This window comes from Chroicocephalus ridibundus, chromosome 2 (genome assembly GCF_963924245.1).
Source record: "Chroicocephalus ridibundus chromosome 2, bChrRid1.1, whole genome shotgun sequence".
Classification (NCBI taxonomy): Eukaryota; Metazoa; Chordata; class Aves; order Charadriiformes; family Laridae; genus Chroicocephalus; species Chroicocephalus ridibundus.
Window position 1 is genome coordinate 14,644,387 of NC_086285.1, and position 19,518 is coordinate 14,663,904.

The 19,518-nt window shown below is 37.7% G+C and overlaps 1 long non-coding RNA gene across 2 annotated transcripts in view; it reads left to right on the forward strand.

Annotated features, from left to right (window-relative positions):
• Window positions 1-19,518, forward strand: part of LOC134510569 (uncharacterized) — a 62,862-nt gene that overhangs the window by 3,612 nt on the left and 39,732 nt on the right. For both annotated transcript variants that reach the window (XR_010069660.1, XR_010069661.1), the window contains exon 2: window positions 8,651-8,743. This is a non-coding gene — a long non-coding RNA (uncharacterized LOC134510569). The remainder of the gene's footprint in view (window positions 1-8,650; window positions 8,744-19,518) is intronic.

Below are 19,518 nucleotides of genomic sequence, written 5' to 3' on the forward strand. Positions count from 1 at the left end.
GTAGTAGGGCTAGGTTTACAAATAATTTACTGAGAAGGGCTGTCAAGCATTGGAACAGGTGGCCCAGGGAAGTGGCTGAGTCACCACCCCTGGAGGTACTAAAAGACAGTAGATGTGGTACTTAGGGACATGGTTTAGTGGTAATTTGGCAGTGTTAGGTTAACAGTTGGACTTAAAGGTCTTTTCCAATCAAATGAACCACTGAATGAGTAAACACATGAAGTTGCATTTAAAAAAATCTTGCTTTAATATTTACCCCAGGACTATTCAGTGTTGATCATATTAATCTTTTTTTTTTAGCCAAGTTTATAGGAAATACCTCAGCAACAAAAACCTGAATTGCTAATCATCAATTGTCTTATGTTAAAATGTAAATCTCAAGCCTTTAAGACGAGTTTCAAATGACACTAGCATTAGTTAATTTATACTTATATATGGGACGTGTAGTTAATTGGAATTGAGTGAATAATTTGTAAATAATTTATTGGATGGGAGAATAACTAAAGCACATAGGAAATTTAGAAACTTGAACCCCTATGAAAAACAATAGGACTTCCATTCCTAAATCTATCCACAGCTTCAGGACATCTCCTCTCCCTTCAGTGATATAATTTTCATAAATCATTTTTAGATTCTATCTGTGGTTTATTACCTGATTTTCATATATAACTCTCCGATTCAATTTCTTTAGGAGTTTTTGTTTGTTTGCTTTTGGGACATTTTTGGCAGTGTTTGCCATATTAAACTGAAGTGACCTGATTAGATTTCTGCTTATTGCAAGAATTATTTATGTCTAATTTGTTTGTGCATTGCTAGCAGATTGCCTCATATGGTACAAGACAGAAAATAGATCTTAGGCAAAAGTTAAACACTTGAAAGAGAGCTACTAAGAACACAAAATTGAAGAAATGTTCAATAATGCTCTGTTTCTAATATTCATACTGTATAATAAGAACTGAGGAGAAGGAAGTACGTATTGAAAACCATGAGACGATACTGGTATTCAAAATAAATGTAACACTGCTAATTCTTCAACTATACATTTTACAACTAGGAATAACTATACGTTTTACAACTAGGAATCACCTATTAATGGTACTTCTTAGGTATGCAATACCTAGTCCGTAACTAAGGCTTCAAAATGTAATAAAGTAAAACGCATGCAAACAGAAAAGAGCTCTGTGAGGCATTTACATTGCTCTATAATGAAAGGAAAGGAGTTGCATTTAGATAATACAAACTAAAGCTGTCCCTCTTTCAGCCTGGAAAATGCAGAATAGTTTTTCCCATGGACATCCCAAGCAAACTTTGAGTAGAATGGTAAGTGTCCAGAACGTTGGGTCAATAATATTCTCTTAACCATAATAGTGAGAAGCTCGGTTTCTTAAAGGCATCTTGTCTTACAAACACCCAATAATTTTAAACTTCCCTGAACTGCAGTAGGCTACACAGTGTGATTTTAGCTACTATTGAAATACTTATTAATGTAGAATAGCTTCTTCGTTGTTATTATAGGATTCTATGCTGTCCTTTACAGAGACAGTTCTCCTTTTCCCAGGTGAAAGAAAAAAAGATATTCAGAGCATTATCAGACTGCCACACCATATACTCTGCAATTAAGATACAGTAATTGCGGGAATTAAAGGCAAAGACTAAATGGATAATATGAGCTAAATTTTCAGTTGACAAAAATGTATCTCTAGTTGTTTGCAGAGAAACAACTAGCCCATATCAGCACATATGACTGGAAGACTGGAAATCAAATGTTCCATAATAATTGAGGTTTGTGAATCAATGCCCAAATGTCTGTGTCAACAATATATCATTATTTCAAGACCTGAATCCAAGAGACCGGATACTGAGGAACTCAGCAGGGTCTATTAACCTTTATTTCCATGACCTTGCATGTGGTGGCCAAAAAAAATCTCCCATGGTCTTACAATTCCCATTTCACCTAAATCAACTGCAGATGATAATTAAATAGAAAAAAATTAAATACATTTAATAAATATAACCACTAAAGCTGGCAAAGCATGGTGAAAAAGGGAAAATCGCAAAAGTTACTGTATCAATTGCCTGCATTACAAAGCAATAAGTAACATAACATTGCACATTAAGTTCCAGCCAGATTTAATGACTGGATAATAATGAGTGGAACAGAAATCTGAAAACTTGTAGATTGATTCACAGGGGATGTGAGTGTAAATATGCTTTTTCGGTTCTTTCATTTCCCTCATATTTTTTGCCTGCGAGCTGAAACACTGTCCTACTGTGACTCTGTCCTTTCCTTAAATATCACATGTGCAAATGTTTGTATGTGAGCCTCAGTGAAGCCAAATTGCAGGTTAGATCATACTGGATGTTGCTGCTGTACTTCGTACACTGAGGAACCCATGGAGATGCTTATATACACTTGTCTAAGGTGCTGTGTTTATATAAGGTACTTAAACGGTTTTAAGGTTCTGTGATGCTTATTATGGGTTTTTAAAACCAAATAAATAAAGATTAGCACTGCAGGCTGTATTGTGTAGAGTACATAGCTGTCCTGGCTCAGCACCTGGTGGGTCTACAACTCATTAAAGCAAAAGAAGGTTTTGCTTTCCAGCTTGCAAGATCAGCTCTTGCAGAAGGCACTGTATAAATGGATTATTAACCCTAAATAGTTAACTATATTAATACCTGTTCCCACTCTTTTGTCAGGTATCAGGCTGTCAACAGATTAACTCTTAATACTTAGCAGGGGACATGTGAGTCCGTTGTCAAGTGTTTTAGTATTTACCAAGCTGGAGTGAACTGACATCTAACAACCAGAGCCCCTAGATGTGGCCAATTCCAACTGATCATTGATGTAGCTTTAAAATGGAAAGAATTAGGAGAGCAGGATTACAAGAGTAGCAGATGCAGCTGACTGCAATGCTCTTGTTTGTATAAAGATTCTGCAAGAAGTGATAAGGTAGAAGAAAGAACAGCATTCCCTGTGCTGGTGTGAGTGACATCCATTGGAATCTGTAAAATGATTTAAGTCTAGGTCTTAATGTGCAAGAGTGCCAATCTAGTGGAGCCATTTATTGCTGCTAATTGGGATCCTTCATCTCTGAAGGCCACTAGTCTCACCAAATAAAGAGCAAGAGCAGAAAAAAACATTCCCCTAGACTAGATCAAGTTATCAGACATTGTCCTTGTAATTCTATCTGTAACTGCAAAAAAAAATCTCACACAAGCTGCTCAGTCCTCTTCATTCTAAGCTCTGACAAACTATGCTAAATTATCACTAAATTTAGTCTAACAACTTTCAAAAAAACCTCCAGTGATAGTCAGTCCAGACACTTGTTTTTCTCCTTTAAATATGATCATTTCAACAGCGTTAGCCAAACTGGCCTCATCAAAGAAATATAAAGATCACAAATAATTTATTTCTATCTGGAAACAAAGTAAAGTTGGTAAATGAACCAAGAATCGCTTACTTGTTAGTGAATGAATGAGATGATTATTTCCTAGATTCCAGACCATATCATTAAGCCAGATAAAATAAAAAATAAAAAAAAAAAAAAAAATCCCAAAGGCAGTGTCCACGTTCACTCTTAGAAAATTCTGTTTCTGTCATACTGAGTGTGTCTTATTTCCCAGATAAAATCTAGGGGAAGAAATTGTTACCTTTTCAGCTGCTTATTGTGCTTTCTTATGTTCATAAATAAGAATGAAGCTTTACATAAGTAAATTAATAAAGTCTCAAGCCCTGATTCAATTTCCTCAAGGCTTTATTACTGAAATGTAGATGGGCATATTACAAGATAGAACATTCATGCAGAGCATTATTAGCTAGTCTGAAAATATCATGTATATTCATAATATTTCTTTCTTCAGCTTGAGCCAAGTACAGAAGCCAAGTACAGACCATTTCTGTAATGTGGACAGTTTTAATCAGCCTAATGAAAGGATGAGGTTTAACTCCCTTTTGGTTTCAGAGTGCTGCTTCGATGTGGTATGTGAAGTGATGGTCTTGGGTTCTGCTGCCTTGCAGACGTAAGGAGAGATGACGTGGTGGTGTCCTATGTCTCTGGACTTCTCATCTCCAAGAGGATTACGTACCCCTTCTGCTGAATGCAGCAGTCCCAGCAGACGTTTCCCTGGCTACCAGGGCATGAATATCTGAGAATGTATAAATAACTGGCACTATCCTCCTACCCCTGTACACCCTGGCAGCATTCCTGCTTGAAGGGCCAAAACTGGTTAGCAGGAGGTTGAGCAACATGAATTTGCCTTATTGAAATAATGACTTGTTTTCTTACTTAAAAACAAAAATAAAACCTGTTCATTTTACCCAACAAGAGAGGCATTTGTGTTCAGTAAAGACATAAAGATTTTTTGTCATAGCCATTGCAGTGCTGTGAAACGTTTATTCAGCTGCCGATGCTCTACCATCGCTTCATAAAATTCCTCTATTTAGTCGCTAACCAGTAACTGCAGTAACAATTAAGCATGTTCCTTTCAGCTGGATAATTAAATGCCAAAAAACCTCACCACTCAATATGTAATTCACTCAACATCTTGTTGTTTGAAGGGACTAGTGTTCACAGATAGGATGGATTGAATTCCTAACAACATCTGGCATGAGCAATGGACTTGGCTGTCTCCGTAATAGCATTACATTCATGGTAGGAATGACAGCTAAATGTAGAGAGATGGATGGGCCTTTTCTCTGAAGTGGCAGATTCATGGTTGTAGCCTAATGAATCAGTATGTTGTAACCCCTGGCCATGTACATACTGGCCTGTTGGTAGTGACAAGCTGCATCAGGAGGTCCAGAGTAAATTGTAGTTGTCAGATCTAATGGAGAAGGATGCTGGCTTATAAGTTACTGGGAAAGCTGAGTATAGTTTCCATTCCAATAGTCTGGATCAAAACACTTCCTGATCGCCTTGGTCAATTTATTCTGTCACTTAATTAAACAAAAAGTATTACAAGTCTCCACAGTAAAGGACAAAAGGAGACTCTTTAACCTTGGAAAAAACAAATCTAGATGCTAGGTCTCAGTAAAGTTTCTTTTTTTATAGGATGTGAGTTTATAGAATATTTAGAGCACCTATGTGTTTTAATGTTCCTGGGTGTCCTAATTTAGTAATGCTTTCTACATTGAAACCAGTGAGAATGAAGGATGCTCAGTGCAAGCCAGACTTTTGACAGCATCCTACAAACGGACACAAAAAAACCTACTTAAAAATAACAATTCTTGAACATCCAAATGGATTAGATGATGATCCAACTCCTGAAGAAACAGTGTTTCAATTAATAGATTAAAAAGAGTATTTCCTGGATCTCTATACGCTTTTGGTAGATTGAGAGTGGGGGAAGGGAATACAGATAAAATAGCAACAAAAGAGAAGAGGGTTTGTTGTGATTTTTTTTTTTAATTGTCTTCTGCTTAGCAATTAACTATAAGTGATTGCTGGGTGGTTTTTTTTTTCAGGACTCCAAGGACACAGAGGAGAAATAATAGATGTTTTGAATGTACACTATTGACACTTATCGATATGATCCCTACCACCTTTTCTTAAATTGCACTACATTAATTAGCTGAAGTCTAGAAGGAACGATGCCTGAGTAGTCTGGGCTGAAGGCTTGTCCCTTGAGAAATTAATTTGGTATATACGTGTCCATTGTTAGCATTTTCCTGCCTCAGTGAAATATATTGTGCTGAACTGTGAAATACCTAAAGCAGAAGCCATTATGCTGCAGACCATAATATATTCTGCAAAGCTCCAAAGAGTACATTTTAACCAGCCTTGTGTTTGCACAATTTTTATTGTGTCTGCTGTTAATATGTGATGATTCAACTCTGCCCCTTCATTTCTCTATCTCTAAGCTCTCTTAAAAACATGATGATTTGTCTCAGGAGGCAAGTTGTTTCCTGGTGACATATATTTATTTATTAAGGAAATGTACATAAGCTCTTAAGGAATACAGAAGCTGTTTTGAAGAGAACTTTCAAATCAAGATAATTTAAATAGCAGCTGCATTTTGCCACAGAAACTATAACGTGGGCACTGTATTTTCAAAAGAGACAGGATTGTGTTTTAGGTGTGCTAGTGACAAGTCTTCTAGGAGACAATCCTGTAGCAACATTTATTTTATAAATTGTTAGATTGTGAGTAAATGTGTCTTTGTCCATAGGGAAATTTTGTTCTTATAACCTGAAATTGCACGTTGCAACTCTTGTGAAACTGGCAGAGGTATTAATTACATACATGCACATACATTTGTATTGGTTGCTATTTTTTATTACTGTTAGTTAGATTGTACTACATAATACTAAATTGTCCAAGCTATGGGGATTCTTGTGTTTTGCCACTGTAGTCCAAGAGCCACAAAGTACCACAGCCGGAAGCTCTGTTTTTATTTTTTTACAAAACAGGCCTGTTACATGGTAAAATTCCTGTACCGGGTCTTCTTAGTGTGACTTGTTTTTGCGCAGTGCCTGAAACAAGTCTGTTAATTGTGTGGTGTGCGGTCCCCATTTTCAGCAACTGGGAGGGATGGCAGCTGGGTGAAGCGATAGACAAGAATCCACAGGCCTGAACTCAGGTCACTGTCACATAACAGGGGCTGGAAAGTCAGGAGGCAGAAAATCTGCAATTCTAAGTGGAACATTATTGAAATATATTTGTTATTTATTAAGGTGAAATAGTTAATGAGGCACATTTTGCCCTGACTTCATGCTGGCACAATACAAAATATTGGCCGCTGGTGGGGTGGGTAGGGAATGGGGAAAACCTACAAGATTTAAAACCTACTTCAAAGCATGCATTGCCAAAAACTTAGCCTGAATTAATACTGTTTCATGATTAACATTTTAAAAGAGTTGCACACACAGTAAGGAAAAATGCACAAGCAGTTGTCACAACGTTTAATGGAGCATTTCTCTTTTTTTTTTTTAATTAAAGTGGTGTTAGTATCAAAAGTGGTGAAACAGATGACCACCATTTGCAAATGACAGAGAAAATAGCGATTTTTTTTTTTTAAAGTTAATCCAAGTTCAGCAGTTCATTTGCTTTTCCTAATCCTTGAAGTGGATTGTTGAAATATATTATGGAATGGCATCTTGGATTATGTTAATTGAGATTTTTTAATTTATTGAAAATGTGACTTCATAGAAATCAAACAGATTAAAACCCAGGAGCACACTAAACTTCTTCTGAAGAGCTTACACCAGGTGGCAAGAGGGAAATAATATCTGGAACAGAGAAACTGTAAAGGAAAGACTGAGTTCCATGTGGAAAGCTTAGATTGAAGTTTGTTGTGCAATTACTAAATCTAGCAGCTAAATGAGTTCCTGGAACAGGAGACATCCCAAGATGATACATCTGAACTATTTTCCCTCTATAGCAAAATGGGAATTGTTTTCTCTTACACCTGAACAGCTCTTCTTATGCAATTTTTCATCTGTATCCTTCTGTATTGTCAATCATATTGTCCTGCCTGTTTTAAGAAATCATGAAAGTTTTTGATGACAGAGTAATGTTGTTCTGAATTTGACCAGACCTTCAAGAAATTTGGAGGCTCGTTTCTGAGCTCTGGTGAGAAACAAAATATTCCACTGATGTGGTGAAGAAATTTAATGTAAGAAGGTCTATATTTATCTTTCCTTTATACTACACTTTATATAGTTAAGTAATCTACTAATCTACAAGGGCAGCCTCTGACCTGCTAAGGTTTTCAGGAGGAGGAGAGTAATTTCTCTTATTTGGATGAAGGAATACATATTCTGAAAAAAAGATATGAGCATAATCGTGTTGACTGAAGAAGAAATTTTGTGTTCTTTCTTCTTTTTTTTCCCCTTAATTTCCAAAAGAAAACATTTAGATGTGAAATTTAATTTGTTGCTTTAATTATGAGACTGCATTCAATCTACCTCAATTCTGAATTTTGCCCTTTGATTTAATATTAGACACTAAAGAACCTTCTGTTCTTATGCTGAAGGCTGGTGAACATGTAAATTTTCCTTAAAATAGCAGTACTGGATTGGTGGTTTTACAAGTGTAGATGTTGACAATGATTCACAGATGGCTAAAGGACACAAATCACTCCCAATATGGATTTCTTATGAAATCTAGGTTGTTTCACCAAAGCTGAATATAGCCAAGAATATTCATGTCTGCTTAAATGCAAGGTCAAACATTGAATTTTTAACTTGAGTTTTTAACTCAAGTTAACGAAAATTGTAGCTACTTCAGAAAATGTATTCTTGGAAGTCTATTTGATATGAATTAGAATTCTTTCATGTGTTTGTTGCCCATGCTGTGTCTTCTTACTGCTAGCATTCGTCACCCCAAAATGTTCCAGGATCACCACTTTCCCATGCAGAATTACAACATGTTCCAGTTTAATTAGGAGTGGCATCTCTTATTGCAATGCCAGCAACAATTTTAAACAAATACCATCTCCTGCAGTCTTTTGTGTGCAATTAACAGAAAGCTACAGAGGGAGACCTCATATCCCATGGTGTTCTGAGAGGAAATACTGTCCCATTAAAGGTTGCATTCAATTGTTTCTTCTGTCATTGGAAAGCCTTGTTCTGGCTGAAAAACAGTTAGTACAAATTTCTATTCTAATAATGGGTGGAGTTGTAATTGCAACAATTCGTTGTTAACAGATGCCACAAGGGAAGACTATATGTGAGCAGCAGAACGCTTTAAATCGTATTTGCCCTACAAGTCTTCAATTTTCAAAGGAAAAAAATTGCGAAGTAAGTACCTCTTTGAATTAGCTTTTTCAATATTCCGTTGTTTGCCACAGTCTTTTAGGTGCTTCATCACAACATGGCTTACTTCTCAATACTCATCGTGCCTTCTTAGTCTGTTTTTGTTTTCTTTTTTATTTTTTTTTTCCTTTCAGAAAACGAATAATATACCTCGTTTTCACGTTCCCCTTTGGGTATCACCATTATCAAGATGTCAGCCTGTTTCTGGGAATTGTTTTGCTCTAGCTACTTCATTTTGCTTGGGGTTTGCAGTAGCAACATGTGACACACTTTGGGGTATATGGTGTAGGGCTCATTGTTTTTAAATGACTACTGCCAAAGTATAGATTTTATATTGTATCTTGAGCCCTGAGTATCTTCAAGATCTTCAAATTTTGGCAAGTCATAATTGTTAGTTAATAGCATTGAGTGTTCATTTAGGGCAAACTTCTATCTTTAGGGTGAGTTAATCCCAGAAAATAAATAAAAGGACTTGTGTTCATTGCTAAGCCTCACTATCAACACTGATATGTTTAGGAAAAAAAAAACAACAGAAAGGGACCAAAGAAACTTTGTCATGTTGTATATATTACTCTTTCAAGGGAAAATACTTCCGTGGAGACAAACACAGAGCAGGAGAAAAAACTCTTTTTGGGGGGGAGAAAAATGCTTTTAAAATACCTTGGATAAGGTAATAATAATGAAGTGAGAGTTAAACTCTTATTCCAGGTTTAGATCTACTCCAGGGACATGGTAGTGCAAATATTCAGCTCATCTGCAGCCTTGAGTCATTTATGTAAGCACCAAACTGGAGAGGAAGAGGAGGCTTAATTCACTCTTGCGCCCATACATTCCCACTGACTTGTTTCATGGAGGAATCCTCCACTTGTCTTTCATACAGGAATAGAGAAATCGGGCAGCTCAGGACAGCACTAGGTGTCGCCTTGCCAAGCCTGTGACATTTTCTGCTCAGTTTTTCCATCCTCAATAGATTATCTAATGTAGGAAGACTGGGCTAAATATGGCACTGTATATTGTCAAAATATTATAACATTTCTTAATGAAAAGAAGTGGAGTTAGGTACATACAGTCAACTACAGTCGATGTTCATTATTAACCTCGATGTCTTCAACACTACAATCACACACTAAGAAAATTCCTTTTAGGTGTGGCAGAAGAGTAAAAAGTTATCTTGGTCTAAAGAAACAAGTATTTTGGGTGGGATTGGTTGTGCAGTGACATGATGTACATTTCTACATACACTCCAGCTGTCCAAACTCACTTTATAACCAGTGGTATCTAAAGCTTAGGTGTCTACTTTAGACTTAGCTGCATTATCCTCACGGCCACTCCAAGATTACTTGTGGCTGTTATCTGCTTAACTGCAGACATGTAGTTGTGTTGAGATGAGTGGGGTATCACAGACACGAACCCAGAGCTGGAAGATTCAGTTCAAGGTTTTGGGGCAGGCATGCACTGGACCAACAGCTGGAGTCTGGTTTTACGAGTGGTGAATTCTACCTGTAGCAAGTGAGCCAAAGATTTTGCTGAAGCGGGGGGAGAAGCCTGTTTTTCTTCCTTCTTTCATATTCTTTCATAGCAGTAAATGTGGGGTTTGCTGTCAAGTTACCATGTTTCATAATGAAAGAGGTAGAATGGTGTGTACGCTTATCCTGTGTTAGTATACTCAGGCATGGCACAGAAGGGTATATGCAGGATCAATATAAACGTGTATATATACATGTTAAAACCTTGATGTATAAATATCAAGTGATTTAATCCATTAGAAATCTTTAAACTTTTTTTTTCCACAAAGCCCTGTTATTCCATCTTCTAAAATGTCTTTAGCTTATAAAAATTATTCATTAGCAACTTTTTCCCAATAGTTTCCCCCTCAAGTGAGAGATGCATTTCACTTTGCCTCACTGTTGCTCATTGACAGGAACAAACTCTCTTTTCCATGCAGATCACTAGTAACAAATACTTTCACACTTGTTTGATTCCACATACTATGAAGTTATGGGTTAGACTTTCAGTGACATCTTCAGAACGCTTCATCAAAGAAATGCTGAGTGCCTGATCTCACCAAATTCAGCAGCCCATTTTAGAGGTCCATCCTGGAGGTTCTTTCAGTCTTTTTGTCATGTTTTGACAAGGCTGCAAGAAATTATCATAATCTCCTAAGCAGCGTATTTTGCAGAGAGATCATATCACAGTCTATGTTCATAAGGATTCTCTACTCACTCATGGACCAAATTTCCCATCTTTTTCTTGCAAAAGGAACACTGTCAGAGGGTGATGTCTCCATGTTGTCACTAATTTCAAGTGGCTCTTGTCTGAGCAGAATCTAGTTGTCAGCTCTGACTTCGGTGCGTGGATGGGATAGGAACTTAGTGCCTTTCCAGGTATTCCTTGATATTTGCTGGCCTTGTATGTTTTTCTTTTAGCCAGGAATTTCTAATCGCTGTTTAAAAACTAAGCATAATGAAGTTTTAATGAAGGCTGAACCTCATTAGTCAAGAGTAAACAAAGGTTTCCTCTCAGAAATAACTCTTTTTCCCAACAACTACTTCTAATCCAAGTAAATTAATTTTCCAGTCTTTACTTTTAATCCATTCTGGAATCTTAAAATTAATTTTCTCTTTAATATAACTTTAAATTGGCTTTTTCCTTTCTAACTCCCCAGACAACTAATATGTCAGCCAACTTGGTCATACATAATAACTTTTTATATTAGCCTTGGTAATGGGGAAGTCCTTCAGCACCCATCTTGCATAGAGCAAAAGTAACTATGCAAAAGTGTGCCAAAAACCAGACTGTGCTGCAGAGGTGCTGACATCTATAAACGCAAACAAAAGAAAAGTAAAAAAATAGAAGTGAAGTCAGCAAAGTGGCTTTGGGGAAGCTGGGTGTGTTAGCTTAATTTATCAAAAGTTTAAGAGTTTCAAATAATAGAAATGCAGAGTGGAAAGTAAACGGGAGAAAGGTGTTGTGAAAATAAAAGTGACTGGGTTGAGAAGGAGACATGGACAGTGAGGCTGGTGGCAAGGATGTGTTAAAAAAAAGGTGTGGAACAAAGAATTATCTGGAGATTCATATCCTGTACAGTAATTTACAAAGACAGAGGCTGCTTTCCTTCTGTACTTTTCTGGTTTTGCAAATATGTATAGGTAAGGTCAAGAGGCTGTAAAACAAGATGTCCTTGCCCTGCTTTTACCACTCCAGCCAAGCAAACCCAGCCTCATTCAGCAAATGACGGGCAAATATAGAGGTGGGAGTGAGTTTCAATCCGACAGATGATCTATACCAGAATTCTGGGCTGCTGAGAGAATGGGAGGTTGTAGAAATGGACAGCAGGGAGCTGAAACGGGAATTAAAGAATCACAAACTAGATGAAATTTAAAACTGGAGAAAGCAAAAGCTAGTATCAGGATTTCCCACCACTTTTATTGTGGTCATGTTTAAGATTCACAGCAAAAAAAAAACAAACAGCAAAAAGAAAGCTTCAGGTATGAAGAGCGATTGGGCTGTATGACAAGAGAAAAAATCTTAATACTGATGAATGCTAATATTTTTAACATTGTAAAACTTAAACCCAGTATGAACCTCTCCACGGAGGAAATTAGAACTGCTTAGATAGCTCTTCAATGCATTACAATACACTGTGTAGGCTCACTTTCACAAAAAGATGACAAAAGACAAAAATAAAACAAGATAATGACTAAAAAAATACCATGATAATGGACTCACTTAGAGGTAGGAAACAGAAGTTGGGAATAAATGGTTATTTCCTAACACTGAAGGGAAGTGCCACAAGCACTTTGCTATTCACCGTATTCCCAAAAAATTTGAAAAAAGAGATGAGTTGCAAAATGACAGTTTGCTGATGACACCAAGTTATTCGGGGTAGTAAGAAGGAAGGCGGTCTGTGAAGAAATCCATAGAAATACTCAGTGACTGGACACCTAAGTGACAGATGAAATGCAGTGCAGATAAACATGAAGTGGTGCATATAAAAAAATAAAAATTGCAGCTGCACACATAAAATTATTGTTTCTAAGTAGATCATTGAAATTCAGGAGTAAAACTGGGCTGTATGCTAGATCATCCCATAAAAGTATTAATGCAATACTCAAAAGAAAATATTATGAACGATTATAAAAAAGACAGAGAACAAAACAAAATGCCATGTGTTTGCCCACACCTTGAACACTATATGCATCATCTCAAAAAACATTTATCAGAACTAAAAAAGGTCCAGAGAAGAACAAAAAGGACCTTAAAAGGTATAAAACAGGTTTTGTAAAAGGAGTGATTAAATAGTTGTAGGAAAAAAAAAAGAGATTGCACTCACAAAATTGTGAATGGCATGGAGTCTGATAGACGTGGGTAGACATTCGCAGCCTCATCCTCCAGAAGACTCAGAAGTTATCAGACGAACCTGGTGGGATCCTTGCTCTACATGGATGAAAGGTGGTCATTCTTCTCACAGGTAAGGGCAGACTTCTGGAATTCCTTACCAAGGGGCACTGAGGATACAGAAAGCTTATGTGTACTTAAAGGGAAACTGGAATAGAAACGAAATTCCTCGAGGTTTATAAGTAGACAAACCACCTTACTGTCAGGAAATCACTCGACTTTAAAATAGCTGAAGAATAACATTATATGTATTTGTTTTGTCCTTATTCTTATCAAGGCAAGCATTATCCAAGCAGAACTAGACAAATCTTTGCTCTGAAACACAATAGCCTATCTTATGTCCACAATTTACGTTAAGAAGCACAATAGCTTACTATTTGCATTACACTAAAACTGAATGATCAAAATCAGTTCAGAGTATTGTGCATTAACATTCAAAGAAACTTCAATACTTCTAAAAAAGATTCTCAACTCCAAAACTTCAGATATATGATATTTCTTCTCAAACTGTTAACTATCAGGGGCACAGTTTTGTCAGCATCACTGTCAGCACGGTCTGTGTGTGCAGGATGATTATTTATACACTGTTAAACATATATTTTTAGCTACCTTTCCAGCTGCTGCTGCTATTGTTAGGATTTTGGTTTTGTTTTTTTTGTTGGGGTTTTTTTTCCTTTTTTTCTGGCAGATGACAATAATAAGTTGTTTGTGTTAGGAAGTGCTGCATTTCAATACCAGGAAGAGCTAGTTAATATACACATTTGCTGAAGTTCTAGGTAAAAATGATTTGGCTGGTGGCCTGATTCTGTCACTAAGGCCCGGGCTGAGAGCACAGAGTTCCCAGTACCCTTCTGAATTCCTAATCAGGAAACCTATGAGCCAGAGTCTATGACAGTATGTAAAACTCTATGTAAAGATTTGTGTAAAACACCCAAATGACTTCTGGACCTTCACAGATGTCCGGACCATGCGCAGAAAGCAAGCAAATATAAACAAAATAACATGCTTTTCAAAAACAACATAGCTATTTATTTTTCTAAATATAGCAACAAATATTCTTTTTCAAGTTGATTAACCTATTACTTATTTTCTGAAAAACGTCTTGACATTCGGATTTTGTAAAACACTCAAAAAGAACCCCGACACCCTCAATAACTAAAAGTATTGTGGCGACCAGTTCACCAACAGCCCTGCACATTATTCAAAGCACAGCATTTAAAGCAAGACGTGTATTTCTGTCAGTTCATTCCCAATTGTAATTTTTAGGGGTGATTTTTAAGGGCAGGCAAAGTAGGCTTCCATAAAGAAATGCAGCATGGCAGCAAAAAATATAAAATGCAATTTGCTGAAATTAGAGCTCACAGGCAAGAAATGTTTCCTGGTTAAAATTGTCAAACTGGCAACAGTGATGAGTCTAATTTTCTTAGTATTCTACTGGAAAGTAACGGAGACTGGGAGCAGAAAAAATTCCACTAATCCTAAAAACTACATACGAGTCAAAATCAATTTGTATTTTATACATGAAGCCAAAAGTAGGACAAGGCATAAAACTCTACATAAAGTTACGCAACTTGTGAAAGGAAGGCTTTATTTTTGAATGTAATGTTCTTTTTTCCTAACCTTTTCTTCAAAACTACCATAATACCACTAAATTAATTTTCCATTCCAGCATTCTTCATCATGTTCTAATCTTCTCTGGCATCTGAAACATGATTTCTTATCAGCAAAACTGACTTCTCTTTCTCCTTCTAGTCCTGTGAAAATATTTAAGGATCCCGATCTATGTAACCTAGTGTCTGAATAATTCTGGACAAGGTTGAAAATACTAAAACAAGGAAGAAGGAGTAAGAAGCAAAATACTCTAAGGAAGTGGCAGAACTCAGTATTGTCACTTCTGAGCACACTGCTCAGCAGCTTGGGGAATCTGGACAGGGCATTTACTTCAGATGGCCACTGTACACTTTCTGTTGAATTTGCTGGGCAGACAAAATGTATTTACCATCTTTCCTCATAAACTCAGAGCGTGAATTGTTTCTCAGAGGATCTCTCCGAGATTCATGAAAATATCTGAACACCTGTCTTTTATTTAATTGGCTTAAAAAACTCTTGAACAAATAAATTCTTGTAATCTCATTCTGGATTTGTCATTGCAAAATTCAGGTTTCATTTATAGAAAGAGGGAATTTTTGCAATTTTCTACATAGTAGAGGGGATATTGTTTTATCTAGTGAAATGTGTATATGTATGGAGCACAGCCCAGTGTGTAATATAATACTAGTTTCCCTGACATTTGACACCAAAGATAATGCTATACAAATGTTCACATTTTAAACTTGGGGGCGGGTGTGTGTGTACTAAAATCATTCAGAAATCAAAATCAGTGGAATTCAGCAGAAAGACCACAGGAACAAGGAGAAACACCTCCATGCTGAGGCATGTAGATCATCCTTTTCCTTTTTCTGTGGACTAGAATAAGTCAAACTGTGTAACCTTCAGTATTTTATATTATTTGCTTCCCTTGATCATGGCAGGAAAGCAAACCGAAACATAACTCTCTGCCCCTGATGCTGATGGGTAAGAGAATTCGAAGAGTACCTATGCAAAAGTAATTTAGGTGTGCTGTCGCATTTACACTGTGGTAACACACATAGAAGTAACAAGGTGAAGACTACCTTAAGTATGTGTGTGCTGCATAGGACCACAAGAGCAATCTGTAGTTTGTTATTTACAGGTAGTGCCTGAGAAGCACAAATTCACTAGAAGGGGGGAGCACAGACAAAAAATTTTGCAATATGCTCAGAACTGAAACTATCCTGAAATAAAAAAAAAAATTCTATACTGAAAATACACTATTTTTTAATTTTTTTCTAATTTAACACTTCATTCCTAATTTATAGAAAAAACTTTAGTGATTAGATAGCCATTTGATTACTTTTCCAAAGTCACATTGCAGAATTTCTTTTGGATTTTCTTCAGAACTTCACATACCTTAGATGTCATAATGGGACAACCTTCAATTCTCAGTCAAAAATGTGAAAACCCACTTACCCTTCACATCTAAAAAGAGAAATTGTTGCTGGATTAAAATTTAGAATTGTGTAACATCTATGTATTACAACAATACATATAATACGCAGTAAGAATGATACCAGCTTAACTTCTTCAGTCTCATCAGGTTCTCTCACTCTTTATTATTTGATCCAGCTCTAAGTTATCCTAGAATCGTAGACTGGTTCGAGCCGGAAGGGACCTTAAAGATCATCTAGTTCCAAACCCCTGCCTTGGGCAGGGACACCTCCCACTAGACGAGGTTACGCAAAGCCCCATCCAGCCTGGCCTTGAACACCTCCAGGGATGGGGCATCTGCAGCTTCTCTGGGCAACCTGTTCCAGTGTCTCTCCACCCTCGGAGTAAAGATTTATATCTAATCTAAATCTGCCCTCTTCCAGTTTAAAACCCTTACCTCATGTCCTACCACTACACTCCCAGATAAAGTGTCCCTCCTCAGCTTTCCTGTAGGCCCCCTGTATGAACTCCCTAATGGAAAATTAATATATATTTAAAAAAAAAAAAAAACAAACAAGAAACAAGAAACTATTGAAAGGGATTTAAGAATCTGTAGCTGTCCACTCAAAGCCATTTCTTTCTAGACTGACTACTTGGTTCTTGCCCCATTATTCTTGAATAGGTTGCACAGTGTCTCTTTTCCAGTTCTTGACATTTCCTTATAGCCTTGAAGTGAAGCCTGTAGAGGGCTGTTTTAACACAGAATACACAAGACAAAATGAAACATATGAAAAAAGTATGCAGTGGTGTTTTGCTGTAAAAGCACATACAATTGGCATTAGAATTTTTGCTAAGTTAGCATCTGGTTTATTTGCTGTATGTGTGGTACCTTCCTGCTTTCTACATACCTTGCATGCTAGATTGCCATGTTATCTCTACATAACACAGGTTACTTTTGTCATGGAGAAATAAGACAAAAATGGATTAATATAGTCTTGTGTTAAAAATGTGCTGAGGATCTGCGCAGTGAGAACCCCTAGGAAATGGGGAGGAAAAAAAAACCCACACTTCCATAGACTTGTGTAATGAAGTCTGCAGCTTTTGGCTCAGGGTTTATTTTTCAAACAAATCTGCAATAGTAATTTCCGTTCTGAATGCTCTCACAAAGCAATGTAATTATTGGCAGCATTTCAATATGCATTGAAAACTGAAGTTGAATTAATATTTTATTAATTTTTGATACTTAAAAGCAGAATCTGGAAGATTATTTGATTGTGGTAGCTGTAGAAAATATTACACATGTCTGAGTTTTTTAAGTCATATGATACATACTCAGACACTATAGTGACCTGTAGTTTTGGAATGTAGAAATGAACTGTGTAATTATTTTACAAGTGGTAAATGGTGGGAAAGTGTACTAAAATGATCCAAAAAAAAAAAAAATCAGCCATACGTACAGATAGGCAACTGGATAGGGGAGGACAGTTACTCACGCAAATCTGATTTATGCACATAACAGTTCTGTATTCAAAAGAGTTCAGACTGTATTGTGTTAACCAAGCCACTGTGTAAATGAATTGCCATACCATGCCATAATCTGCCGTAAGCATGCTTAACTTCCTTCTATAAAATGGAGAGCCTTCTTTTTCCAACTTCTACTTCATTTCTGATTTTGATTGAGAGATATGTATATCATCTGTACATTTAATCAGCATAGTTCACAATGTATTACTTTCTTGTAACTAACGTAGCTAATATTTTTTCTATTTTATTTGCCCAAGATTTTCATGCTGTTTAAATCAAGGCTTATTGTGCAAACTGTAAATATGTTAACTAACAGCTCAACAGGAGAGGGCCTGGACTGCAGCACAAAGGAACAGCAGCCACTCCAGCCAGTAAGTCAGCTTCCTTGGGGGTCCAACTTAAAGGCTTCTATGCAAACACACGTGGCATGGGGAATAAACAAGAGGAGTTAGAGATGTGTACACGCCTGCAGGGCTATGATCTGATTGGCATCACAGAGACTTGATGGGATGTCTCCTATGACTGGAGTGTTAGAATGGAAGGATACAGGCTCTTCAGGAAGGACAGGCAGGGGAGACGGGGAGGGGATAACACCCTCTATGTCCATGACCAGATGGAGTGCACAGAGCTCTGCCTTCATACATACCAGATGTATGAGGAGCCAACCAAGAGCCTAGGGGTCAGGGTAAAAGGGAAGGCAGGGACAGGTGACATTGCAGTGGGGGTCTGCTACAGGCCACACGATCAGTGAGACCGAGTGGATGAGGCCCTCTATAGACAGCTAGGAGCAGCCTCAGTTCACAAGCCCTGGTCCTCATGGAGGACTTCAACAACCCTGATACCTTTTGGGAGGGACAACACAGCAGGGCATAAGTGATCCAGGAGGTTCCTGGAATGCATTGATGATAACTTTCTTCTCCAAGTGATAGAGGCACCAATGAGGAGAGGTGCCATGTTGGACCTTGCTCTCACCAACACAGACGGGCTGGTGGGGAATGTGAATCTCAAGGGCAGCTTTGACAGCAGTGACCATGCAATGGTGGAGTTCAGGATCATTAGGGCAGTGAGGAGGGGGCACAGTAAGCTCGCTGTCCTGGACTTCAAGAGGGTAGACTTTGGCCTCTTCAGGGATCTGCTTGGCAGAGTGCCATCAGATAAATCCCTGGAGGGAAGAGGGGCCCAAGAAAGCTGGTTAATATTCAAGGATCGCCTCCTCCAAACTCAGGAGCGATGCATACCAACAAAGAGGATGTCAGGCAAAACTGCCAAGAGGCCTGCATGGAAGATCAAGAAACTCCTGGAGAAACTCAAACTCAAAAAAGGAAGCCTACAGAGAGTGGCTGGAAGCAAGGACAGGTAGCCTGTGAGGAATACAGATAAATTGTCTGAGCAGCCAGGAATCAGGTCAGGAAAGCTAAAGCCCTGATAGAATTAAATCTGGCCAGGGATGTTGAGGGCAACAAGAAAAGCTTCTATAGGTATGTCAGTGATAAAAGGAACACTAGGGAAAATGTGGGCCCTCTCCAGAAGGAAATGGGACACCTGGTCACCCAGGATATGGAGAAGACTGAGGTACTCAATGACTTTTTTGCCTCAGTCTTCACCGTCAAGGGCTCTAGCCACACTGCCCAAGTCACCGAAGGCAAAGGCAGGAACTGGGAGAATGAGAAATTGCCCACAGTAGGAGAAGACCAGGTTCAAGACCATCTAAAGAACATGAATATGCACAAGTCCATGAGACCTGGTGAGATTCATCTGTGGGTTCTGAGGGAACTGGCAGATGAAGTTGCCAAGCAACTATCCATCATATTTGAGAAGTTGTAGCAGTCTGA